Source organism: Pseudorca crassidens, chromosome 2, assembly GCF_039906515.1.
Source record: "Pseudorca crassidens isolate mPseCra1 chromosome 2, mPseCra1.hap1, whole genome shotgun sequence".
Taxonomy (NCBI): domain Eukaryota; kingdom Metazoa; phylum Chordata; class Mammalia; order Artiodactyla; family Delphinidae; genus Pseudorca; species Pseudorca crassidens.
The window spans coordinates 145,935,888-145,949,109 of NC_090297.1; the positions used below are offsets into that span (position 1 = coordinate 145,935,888).

The window sequence follows — 13,222 nt, forward strand, 5'->3', positions numbered from 1 at the left end:
AACAAAAAGAAAAAAATACCTAGGAATAAATCTACCTAAGGAGACAGAAGACCTGTATGTAGAAAACTATAAGACACTGATGAAAGAAATTAAAGATGATACAAACAGATGGAGAGATATATCATGTTCTTGGATTGGAAGAATCAACATTGTGAAAATGACTATACTACCCAAAGCAATCTACAGATTCAGTGCAATCCCTATCAAATGACCAATTACCTTTTTTCACAGAACTAGAACAAAAAATTTCACAATTTGTATGGAAACACAAAAGACCCTGAATAGCCAAAGCAATCTTGAGAAAGAAAAACAGAGCTGGAGGAATCAGGCTCTCAGACTTCAGAGTATACTACAAAGCTACAGTAGTCCAGACAGTATGGCACTGGCAAACACCAGAAATATAGATCAATGGAACAAGATAGAAAGCCCAGAGATAAACCAATGCACATATGGTCACCTTATCTTTGATAAAGGAGGCAAGAGTATACAATGGAGGAAAGACTGCCTCTTCAGCAAGTGGTGCTGGGAAAACTGGACAGCTACATGTAAAAGAATGAAATTAGAACAATCCTTAACATCATACACAAAAATAAACTGAAAATGGATTAAAGACCTAAATGTAAGGCCAGTCACTATAAAACTCTCAGAGGAAAACATAGGCAGAACACTCTATGACATAAATCACAGCAAGATCCTTTTTGACCGACCTCCTAGAGAAATGGAAATAAGGTCAAAACTAAACAAAGGGGACCTAATGAAACTTAAAAGCTTTTGCACAGCAAAGGAAACTATAAACAAGAAGAAAAGACAGCCCTCAGAATGGGAGAAAATATTTGCAAAGGAAGCAACTGACATAGGATTAATCTCCAAAATATACAAGCAGCTCATGCAGCTCAACATCAAAAGAACAAACCACCCAATCCAATAATGGACAGAAGACCTAAATAGACACTTCTCCAAAGAAGATATACAGATTGCCAACAAACACATGAAAGGATGCTCAACATCACTAATCATTAGAGAAATGCAAATCAAAACTACAGTGAGGTATCACCTCACACTGGTCAGAATGGCCAACATCAAAAAGTCTACAAATAATAAATGCTGGAGAGGGTGTGGAGAAAAGGGAACCCTCTTGCACTGTTTCTGGGTATGTAAATTGATACAGCCACTATGGAGAACCGTATGGAGGTTCCTTAAAAAACTAAAAATAGAACTACCATATGACCCAGCAATCCCACTACTGGGCATATACCCTGAGAAAACCATAATTCAAAAAGAGTCATGTATCCCAGTGTTCATTGCAGCACTATTTACAAATAAATCACAGCAAGATCTTTCTTGACCCACCTCCTAGAGTACTGGAAATAAAATGAAAAATAAACAAATGGGACCTACTGAAACTTAAAAGCTTTTACACAGCAAAGGAAACCACAAACAAGACTAAAAGATGACCCTCAGAATGTTCTCTGTCTTCTTAAACAAACAAGAGTCCAAGCTCCTTCTCAGGCAACGCACATGAAGATATAACGAGGTGTCAGCACCCAGTCCATTTCCAGTTTCTAATGGGTATTCTCTGATATGGCTCATCTTTCCTCAGTCCATTTCCTTGCTCATCCAATCAACCAACCAATATGACACATTAAAATGATGATTTCCCATGTGTTGGCAGGGCCCCTCCGTCTCCGTTCTCACCTCCAGCAGAAATGCACCACTACCAGTCCAATCCCACATCTCCCACTTCCTGCCTACTTAACTTATTACCATCAGAGTCAGTCTCCATATTGATGCAGAAAGAGAGGTGCTTATGAAGGGAGGAGGAACAGAACAACCGTATTGGGACAAAATACAACAGCTATGGACTGGCGGAGGGCAGTTCACTTTTCTGGTGGGGACAGACCACGTGTTTCTAAACTGGTGGAACAGATACCAGGAGAAGGGCGAGGGCACTGCACAGCACGGTATGCAGGAGCCACCGAGTTCCTTCTTCAGACCAGCTCCGTGTGCCATGTTAAAGGAAATTTCTCATTGATTCTTGCAACAAGCTGAATTCCAGCCCTACTTCCCAGTATTTATTTTCATCTCTTCCAGTGTTTTCCAGACATCATCATGGGTAAATGAGTGAGGCTGTATCAGAAGCCAGAGGCAGACATCATTTTAAACTTGAAGCCCTTATAGCCACCTTTTTCGCATCCTCTTTAGGTACAGTTCAAAACCAGACATGGTATTTTATTTTATAGAAGTTTCTCAACCAAGAGCAATTCTTCTCTCCTCACCCCACCCTCAGGGACATTCTGCACTGTCTCGAGACATTTTTGGTTGTCACAACTGAGGCTACTACTGGTATTTAGTGACTAGAGGCCAGAAATGTTGCTAAACATCTATGGTAGACAGGGCATCCTTCCACAACAAAGATGTTCCTGATCCAAAATGTCACTAGTATCAAGGTTGAGAAATCCTGCTTTATATTTTAGCAAGGGTCCAATTTAGACAGTAGTTCTTGGGGGAACTCTTTGACAGAGGCCTTTGCTACTCTCCCGATCACCTGTATTAGCACCACATCCCTTATCTGAACGCCCCAGCTACATTCACTTTCTGTTGATTAGAATACACAAATCCTTCTCCAGCTGAAATGGGAAAGGACAGCTTTTGCCCTCTTTGGTCTTCCCATCAGGTGATGCAGTGCAGGAGAGACACACGATCACTAAAAGCCCCCAGGCCACCAGCAGTAAAGTGGTGCTGAATCCAGCATGACTGGGGTAGACACACACAAAAACAGCAGACAGCTGGGTTCCCCAGTGGGAAACTGGGGCGAACAGGACACATTTTGTCTAATTAGACAAACGGGGTTGAAAGAGCACCGGAAAGATGCTCCGAAACTCATCCTCAGAATACCAGCAGCAGCTTTGAACCAACAGGACTCAGAGCCTCTGGGCTGCATGGGTGGTGGACGGTGTGGGTCTGCGTGCGGGAATGGGCTACATTTATACAGCTGTCTCAGCGCCTTCAGATAGGTATCTGTATACTGAACAGCAGTGGCTTCGGTGATTACCTGGCGAAAGCTCTGAAAGTATTTTCCCCAGTTAAAGGGAAGAAAACATTTAAAAAAAACCTCTGCCACTTTAAGAGAACCAGAGCAGTTACCCATGAGGCACGGCTGGACGTGACACGCCGGTACGCCAGGCCTCTCTGCAGCAGCTCTCTCTGAGCCAAGGAGCTGGCTGCTGGCTGAGTAATTGCTGGAATTAGCCTCGAGACCTCAATGCCCACTGCCAACATGCTCTTCTGGGCTCTGTAATTCAGAACCACGGGGGGTAATGCTACTGGTTGCAACGCTCTTAGCGTTTTTACATGTTTTCTGTGGTTGTCACTTTGGTTTGATCTGGAACATTGTTTATTTTGTGTCTTTGTTCTTTGGCTCTTGGAAATACACCCGTGGGTATGCTAGACACAGGGATTCTCCCTACCTCCAAAAAAAAAAAAATCAACCAAAACCTTTGCTGTATTTCCCATGCAGATGCAGCAGAAGGAGATACAGACCCTCACACATATCAGCAAGAGCATCCCTCAAAGTAGCTTCTGTTATAAAAGGCCAGTCCAGGTCTGACGTCTGATGTGTGGACAGAGCTTTCTGTACACGAAGCTGACTGGTTTCCTGCTCTTCTCCCTCCCCCAGCCACAGGGATTCCAGCCAATGTCCAGAGAATCATCAGCTACGAAACATCGATTATTTTTATATATGTTTCTCTTAGATCCTTGAAAGCAGGGCACATTTCTTCCACCTTAGAAAACAGCAAGAGGCAACCGACTGCCACATTATCCAGTCCCTTGTCCCCACAAGATTACAACCCAGTGGGTTAGAACAACGGGCTGGTAATTAACCTTAACGATATTTTACAAGGATACCAAGTTCTTCTGCATAGATCATCTAGCCCAGTCCTGCCCAGGGTGAGGATGGGCAGGGGGGCGGGCATTCCACCATTCAAGACATTTATATTAAACAAAGCGCTATACTAGATGCCATGGGTTTTTCAAACACTCAAGGAAAAGCGGAAGGGAGGAAGACCCACCCAACTATATTTAAAAAATAATAGAAAGGAAATAAATAGTCTAGGATAAACAACAAGGTCCTAATGTATAGCACAAGAAACTATATTCAATATCCTGTGATAAAACATAATGGAAAAGAATATAAAAGAAGAATGTATATATGTGTGTAACTGAGTCACTTTCCTGTACAGTAGAAATTGACACAACATTGTAAGTCAAATATACTTCAAAATTTTAAAAAATAGAAAAAAAAAGAAAGAAAATAAATAGTTTAGATTTGGCTCAGCAAAGACAGTAGAAAACCAAGTCCCATCATTCAGTTATAAATATTGTCCTTAGGAATTTGTCCAATTCCCCAGATTTCCCACTAGGACACTCTTCCTTCAATATTCCACAACAACTGGGAAAGCTTGAGCACTGGCATTTCTAACCGGCTTAATCTTCCTGACTATGTTATAAATGTTTGCTTTCCCTCTGCAACTAGACCACAGGAAATTTAAGCAGTTGCTTACTCTTCTGCCCCCTCGCTGGCCTTAATGTACTCTGCATACAGTAGGAGCTCTGTGCATGGTGAATAAAACAGAAAATCTAGTATCTTTAACTCCAGTCTGGGGCATCAAGGAGACCAGTGTTCTTGGATGGCTCAAGTGCTCACAGGAATCTGTCCACTTTCACCAAGGCACAGAATCCTACAATTACATATGGTCAGAGCTAGAAGAGACCTTTTAAATCATAAGGTATTTTACAGATGAGTAACTGATGCCCAGAAACGTAAAGTGACTTTCCCAAGACCATGAAATGAATGGAAAAGCCAGGACTAGAATCGCGGGGCTCTAAAGCATCAGATGTGAGTAAAAAATGTCACAGAACCTAGAGATAAAATGAGGAACCTCTCCCCTCTGCCTACCCTGATAGAACAGGAGACAGCATATATTTGCATCCCATCCCAACTGAGTAATTTGCTTGCGTAATCAGATGCACTTCCTCGGCTAAGTGCTTTCCAGTTCACTGTTTGGCTTAAAAAATGATTAAAAGGTTCAAAAACAATTATCTATTTCCATTTCCAAAATGGATTTTACTGCAATAGACTCTGTATTAATAAACACATACAAATGTCACTCTGTGAAGAACATATTGTCTGCAAATAACCTTTCAATTAGAAACAGACGCTGTGGCTTCCAGCATCTAAAGTGTTTTTAATTGAAATGGCCTGGTTGCAACTGAAATCAGGCTGGAGGCAAATTCCTTCCACTCAGGCTCTGTTCTGAAGGTCTGACCTTCCCTTGGGATTTTATGTTACTACTCTCAAGCACTCGGGATGCACACACAGCCCTCCAGTCCAGAATGTGCTCCTGAATCTGTCCTTTCAATACAGAGCATCCGGTCCTTGCCAGTAAGCAGTGTCCACACTGACTTAGGAGGAGGAAAGGAAACTGTGCTGGTTGCAGTCTATGTGGATATTTCTCACTGGATCCAAATTCAACAAATGTGGACCGAATGCCTATTACATGTTAGACCCTGTGAGAAGTACTTCACGCGAGCTTTCTCTCCTTACCCTTGAAGCAGATCGGATGGTAGACAGATAGATGAGAAGTCAACAACAATGGCCGTCATTTAGGGAACTGCCCCAAGTCTTTCACATGCATTAACACATTTAAGGCAGTATCCTCATTATCTCCATTTTACAAATGATCAAACTAGGGCTCAGACCTAGCACATGGGAGAGGAGGGATTCATACCCAGGTGGTCTGTCCAGAGCCTGTGCCTCTAACTTCTATGCCAGGCCATATCTCTTGCCCTCAGCAATAAAGCAGCCAACTCTTCTCCTGGGGTTCCTCCTCTTAAATAATGCTGGGGATCCTTTATCCCACAGTCCCTTTATCTACAGGCCAAGCGTCTTCCATATTTTCAGGTTTATGGAACACTCTCAAATACACTCTCGTCTACTATAGCACACGTTTCCCTAAATACCATAGTCCATATGTCACTGGTAAATAGGAGAACAACGTCCATACAAAACACAAATGGTGTCTGTTTATATGTAATTTTTTCTTAGCTTGTTAATACTCAGCCCCAAGTAAAAGCATCTGAACACAAAACTCACTAACAGAGCTGATTACATTACTGTACCAGGTACCCATTCATCCCGCCCCTTTTTCCTATTAGCCTAGTAGAGCCACATGCTCTGTCACAGACAGACATAAGGCACAGTTCTCGAAGATGCAGTGTAAAAGAACATCACAAAGCAAGGATCCACAGCCATCCATCTCAGTCATCACTCAAATCTGTGTGAAGCCTACAAGCACTTTTCGCCACCCGCCTCTAACCTTGCCTTCAGAACTCAGCAGTCTCTATCCTCCTTCCATCAAGGTACCGTCACCTTTTAAGGTAAAGGCTGGTACTGCCTAGAACATTTATTTCTTAGTAATTCAGTGTGACTTTCCAGTTGAGCTGACATCCTTATTAGGATTGTTGTTTTTCTTCGTGTTCTGGATGGAGTTTCATAGATTTGGGGTGATCTATCCAACTCTCTTTTCCCGTAAGTCCTGTTATCTTTTTATGTGCCATTTTATATAACCTGAGATTTTTCAAGTTTGTGTGCCTCGCATTACACCAGAAACACCTTGAATTGGCAGCACAACCAAAAGCATGAAACTGTATCCAGTTTCCTCAAGATTCCCATGGTCTCTGGTCAGCACTGAGTTGCTGTGAGGACAGAGCTGCCTTGGCCACGTCCATTTGTATAGCCTCCCATACCATTCAGAGTTTTTAGTTGTAAACAACAGAAGGCACTCTAGATAACTGAAGCAGAAGCGAAATTTCTTAAGGACATTAGGTCACAGAACATCTGGATGGACCAGTGAATCAGGCTGGGAGATGACGGACTCACCAGAGAGCCCCTGCAGGCCCTACTGCAGATGCTACTACCACCCTCTCGAGAAACACTTCAGTGGGACGCCTCTCCTGACTGCCTTCTGAATCAAAGTCACCCCTTTGATGCATCTGACTGGCAGAGCCTGTAATATATTCTGGTACTGGCTGCCAGGGAGACGCAGAAAGTGACTTTTTGACTTGTACTTTGAGGAGGTAGAGTTCAGAAGGCCAGACATTTCCCAAAGCCAGAAGGATGTTCAAAAGGTACTTACTGAGTAGCCAGAGGATGGAGCAAATGTCCACTCTACTTAGGAAGCAAACTGTACCCAACTCCTGGCAAACATTGATCTCCTGGTACTAGGCTGGTGCCCTACCAAGCCCCTCCCCCATAGCAAGTCAACCCCTTTCCTCACAGGTGTGCTTGCTTCAATGTTCTGCCTGATGTCCACCAACTCAACAGCACGTATCATCCTCATTGCAACAGACCTTGATCTTGTATGTTGACTAACATTTGGAAACATCCCCAACGTTCCAAGGCTTATTAACTTATTAACAGGTCATGTTCAAAGGAGTAACATATTGCAACGAGCACACCAGGATTTTGACAATCCCCCAAAAGAAATGATGGAGAAGAAAGTCGCTACCCTGACTCACAGCATCATACCTCCTCCCTGGTACATCAGCAACTCCTCATTCCTACAGACTGCAGGGTATGCCCAACTCCCAGCTCGCTGACTGTCCCTTCACACATTCTTCTCATTTGGGTAGAGGTTTTCTGAATGCAAATGAATCTTCTCTAATTGATATAAAAGTTTTCATCATTTTAAATGTTGGTATTATTAGTATTATTGACATATTAGTGATAAAGATCCTCCCACTCTAGTACATTAATAGGCTACACTATGCATTTTCTGCTGAAGGTTTTTTCCCTTCAGTACATCAATTCCATTGTCTAAGTGAGGACTTCAGATGTGTTAGGATACATATGCGTAAGTAATTTTTAACTACAGCTACACTTTCCCAGCAAACTTTAGTCGCCCATTTCCAAGTTACTGCTTAGAATCTGAGCCTGACTTTTTTTTTTTAATTTTTTATTGAAGTATAGTTGTGTTAATGGTGTGTTAATTCTGCTGTACAGCAAAGTAACTCAGTTATACACATGTACATTCTTTTTTATGTTCTTCTCCATTATGGTTTATCACAGGATATTGAATATAGTTCCCTGTGCTATACAGTAGGACCTTGTTGTTTACCCATTCTATATATAATAGTTTGCACCTGCCAATCCCAAACTCACAGTCCATCCTTCCCTCCCACCTCTCTGGCAACCACAAGTCTGTACTCTATGTGTGTCTGTTTCTGTTTCATAGATAAGTTCATTTGTGCCATGTTTCAGATTCCACATATAAGTGACATCATATGGTATTTGTCTTTCTCCTTCTGACTTACTTCACTTAGTATGATAATCTCTAGCTGTATCCATGTTGCTACAAACGGCATTATTTCATTCTTTTTTATGGCTGAGTAATATTCCATTGTATAAATGTACCACATCTTCTTTATCCATTCCTCTGTTGGTGGACAGTTAGGTTGTTTCCCTGACTTTGATCTTTCAAACACCATTCAGTGGAGCTTATTTTAACCAACACATATCAACACTTCCCCCCCCCCCAGTTAACGATCCTGTCTCAGGAGATGTTGATAGACAAAAAAGACATCACAAATGGTCCTCATGGAGCTCACTGCCTCTCTGGGGAGACAGGAAGTGTGCCATGTTGATGTGGTGGGGTAAGAGCTGTGAGGAAAAAGAAATCACAAGAGGCTGTGGATACATGTTGGAGAGCAAGGAGGCAACTCGGAAGAGGTGATGGATGGCCTGTGACTGAAGGGTTGAGTAGGAAACAGCCTGGAAGCAAGGGGGAAGGGGAAGAACTTTCGGGAGAGGATATAAAAACCAAAGAGAGCATCGCCGGTTAGGGCGACACTGTTCGGCGTGACTATGGCTGGTGCCAGGGCAGCAGGAGAGAAAGTGGTGGGAGCTGAGGCAGGTCAGACCTTCACAGGGCTTGTATGGCCTGATGAGGAGAAAGCTTCAGGCGGATTTCAACAGATGACAGGACCCAACCTACCTTTTGAGGCATCTGTGGCGGCAGAGTAGAGGGTGGATTTGAGGAGAGTGAGGCAACAGGCAGGGATGCACACAGAGGCTAAGGTGGTCATTCTCAGCATCCAAGGACTTGAATCAATGCAGAGGAGAGCGAGGAGGAGGGCGTACAGTTCAAAAGGAAAAACAGCACTCAAGACCTTGCATGGCCCGGTCCAGGACAACCTCCCAGCCTCCCTGTGCCCCCGTCACTCTGCGCTTCAACCACTAGGACCTCCTTTCTGTCCTTCCTCCTGGAATGCACGCTGCTCTTTGACGATACTTTTCCCTCCACCTCAGCATTGCCTCCTGGGGAGCCTTCCCCCCGGGGAGCTCCCGTTCCACTCCTGGGTCAAGTGCCCTACGCACTTGTAGGACCATGTGTCTCCTTCTTGGCACTACTGGCTACTATACTTGTCCACAAACGTGTATGATGTCCCACAGACAGCTCTCTGCTCCCGAACCCTAAGCCCCATGAGAGCAGGAGCCATGTCTCTATTTGCTTCCTACTGTGTTCTAGCCCACAGTAGGTACTAAAATGATCTGACGATACATGAGTGGATCCCTGCATTTAGAACGATTGATCTCACCCATGTGGTATTGATTTGCTTGATTTAACTCATGTTTTTGAAGTGCCCGACTTTCCTCCTAATAGCAGCATTTCACAAATGGGGAAACGGCAGCCGTGATATGAAAAAACTTGCTAGTCAAGTCACGTTGCTAGTAAGTGCTAGAGCTGGCTTGGGTTTGGGCTACAGCCAACTCCACCTGTTCATGTCCATCCTGTGGACACACCATCTGTTGCCACGTGCTCAAAGGAAAATGGAGGAGAAAGCAAGCTCACGGAGCTTACATGTCAATCATCAAACCGAAGAGAAAGCACCATCCTAGATTTCTCTTTAAAAAAAAAAAAAATTGGTGTTGCCATTCAGTCTGCTATCACCCCAGCAGATGAACAAGGAGTCAAGTGAAGTATAATGATGGTGACAAAAATGAACAATTATTAAGTGCTTACTCCATGCTGAGTGCTATTTTAAGCACTTTAAATATATCAATGTCACCTCATCCTCAAAAAAAGCCTGGGAATTGGGTATTATTACTAATACTCTTTGTATAGATGAGGAAAGTCGAGCACAGAGCTGTCAAGTTGGTCACAGAATCAACAGTGATGCAACCAGCATTCAAATCCAGGCAGCCCAACACCGGAGCCTGAACCCCAAGCCATCAAGCGTGACCTTCAAGACGGCAGAGCGCCCCAGGGGGAGCACCTAACTCCTCCAGGGGAGCCAGCAAGGGCTCTGCAAGAGAGGTCATGACCTCTGCACCCAGTGCTGAGAAGGCCTATATGGGAAGAGGGAAGCAAACACGCACAGAAAGAAAGAAGAAAATAAAGGAGCGAGTCTTGTTCAGGGAACAGAAAGAAGTTAATGCGGCTGCTCATGGGGCTAAGAGTTAAGTCAGGAAAAGGCAGTTGAATACATGGCTGTGGAGGGAGGAAAATGGCTGATTAAAACTGCCTTTTGTTGGTTTGTCTGTAAACTGTGTTTCGATTCAATGGCTGGACTGAGGGGACAGGTGGAATGAGGAAGAAAGTAAAGGTGAGGTTCACAATAGAAGGGAAACGGAAGATGAGGGGCCTCGGTTATGGTGCACACAGTACAAATGAGGAAAACAGGGCACGTTCGGTTAATATTTAACAGGAGGAACTGACAGAACTTAGGGACCAAAATGGGGGACGTGAAGGGTGGTGACGAAGGGCATTTCCAGACGGACCCCAAGGTTTCTGCATTGGTTAATATGGGTGGGGAGCCATCCCTAAGATGGGCGGAGAGTAGGGATGGGACAAAGGGGAGGTTGAGAGGGGGTAAGAGTAGATAAGGAGGTCCTTTTGGGGCAAGCTGAACGGCTAATAAGATGCATGTTGATCTTTCAACTAAGCAGGCAGAAATACAATTGAACACCCAGAACCTCTACAAAGGGAGCAGACACATGGCATTATCATGTAGACCAGTGTGGGCCAAGAGAATGTTCGTGATGATGGAAATGTTCTATATCTGCCTTGTCCAAGATGAGAGCTACACGTGGCTATAAGCACTTAAAATGTGGCTAGTGCAACTAAGGAACAACAAAGTTTGTAATCTTGTCGGACTTTAAACCATTTAAACTTAAATAGCCACAGGTGGCTAGTAGCTGCCGTATGAAAGAGCACAGATCTGAACAGGAGCGGCTCGCTAATAAGAAAAACACCAGAGCTGCTCATCTGAGGCTGCCGAGATTGGAAGGGACCTTAGAAATTATCAGGTATAATTTTCTCATTTTACAAAGAAGAAAACTAAGGCCCCCAACAGGAGAAGTGACGGGCACAAAATCACTGCAGCGAGAGAGCAGCAAGGCAGGCTGGAGCCACGGCCTTCTGTATCTGATCCAATGCCCTTTCCATTTCACAGGCTGCTTCTGGTACGGATGCAAAAATAACTGCAATTTTATTTAAATCTGGAGTGTGGAATCGATGCGGCTCACGGGCAAAGCCAAGTAAAGATCATGTACTCCCCCTGCCGAGCGAGATATCCCAAACATCGCTGGGTAAGCAGCTACATCAGATACTTTAGAAGCAGGTAACAGAACCCACTCTGGTTAGTTTTAATATGAAAGGAATCGATTAAGGAAGGATCAGCAGTTTGCCCAATCTCTGAGAGAGGGTCTCAAAGCCAGGCTTGGAGGCTATGCAGTCAGGTACTGTTGTCAAATCATACCACCACTGCTCTGATGGGGACCCTACCGTGCCTACCACTGGGCTCAGGGGAACGGCCAGCCAGATATCTGCCTCTCCACGCTGGACGGCACTGCTGCCAGGATCACCAGAATGCATTCCACGGCCCCCTCCCTCCACATGTCATTCTCAGTAAAAGCTAAAGAGAGGGCAGGAGACTCTTACAACAAAGGAAGGCAAGTTTCTGGCTTCTACCTGGTGCAGAAGCCCCACAGGTCAGAAATTAGGAAAAGAATTTTTTAAAAAGGCACCGGGCTTCCCTGTTGGTGCAGTGGTTAAGAATCCACCTGCCAACGCAGGGGACACGGGTTCGAACCCTGGTCTGGGAAGATCCCACATGCTGCGGAGCAACTAAGCCTGTGTGCCACAACTACTGAGCCTGTGCTCTAGAGCCCGTGAGCCACAACTACTGAGCCCACATGCTGCAACTACTGAAGCCTGCGTGCCTAGAGCCCGTGCTCCACAACAAGAGAAGCCCCCGCTCTGCTCGCCACAGCTAGAGAAAGCCCGCGGGCAGTAATGAAGACCTAAAGCAGCCAAAACTAAAATAAATAAATTAAAAAAAAAAAAAGGCAACACCACCACCACTTAACAAATGCCCTGTTGAATAAATATCCCATCTGTACTGGTTTGGACCATGGATTTTACAGCCCATCCCATTTAGCAGCATCCTTCCCTGACCCAGAGCTTTGTACACTTAAAATTATGTCTCTATATTCCAAATTTTCTCAATTAATTCACCAGGGGCTCTTTTCAATTTTTTAAAGGATACATTTATTCACCAGAACATCTATATTGATAGAAGCTATGTACGGTGGGAAGTGAATTATGCATTTCGACTCTTAGAGCGTGAAGGGTTTCTTTTCTTTTCTTTTTTAATCTGGATTTTCTAATTAACAAACTCGATATAGCACAGCCATGAAGATGAACAATTCTGGAAAGTTCTTCCTCAGAAGTGGCAGCAGTAGGAAGGAAGCAAGAGTGGATCTGAGAAATCTTCTAAGAACTGAAAAGTATTGTAATGTGAGGCTTAATCATCGAGGCTCTTCCATCCTAAGATTCTACAAAGGGAAGGAAAAGACTACAAATCACTCCAGGTGTTGGAGTCTGGGGGAAGAGAAATGCTGTCTTGGACAGTGATTGTGATGGGGGAAGCCAGGAAGGGGTTCAGTCTGTGACAAAAACTGAGAATGTACCAACCGAGAATATGAGGGGAGAATATACCAACTCATTATGCAACAGCTCTCATGAGCGAACCAGATGGAGTTCTCCTCCAGGCAGCCCCAAGGTGGGGGACCAGTGCTGTACTTAGATCGAGGAGGCCTCCTGTCCTGAGGGTGGCCGACATCCAAGGGGCGCGGCACAAAGACAGGAGCACGGAGGGT

General features: G+C 44.3%; 1 protein-coding gene across 18 annotated transcripts in view; it reads right to left on the reverse strand.

Annotated features, from left to right (window-relative positions):
• HHAT (hedgehog acyltransferase) overlaps positions 1-13,222 on the reverse strand; it is a 363,049-nt gene that overhangs the window by 142,411 nt on the left and 207,416 nt on the right. The gene's annotated exons all lie outside the window — the stretch shown is intronic.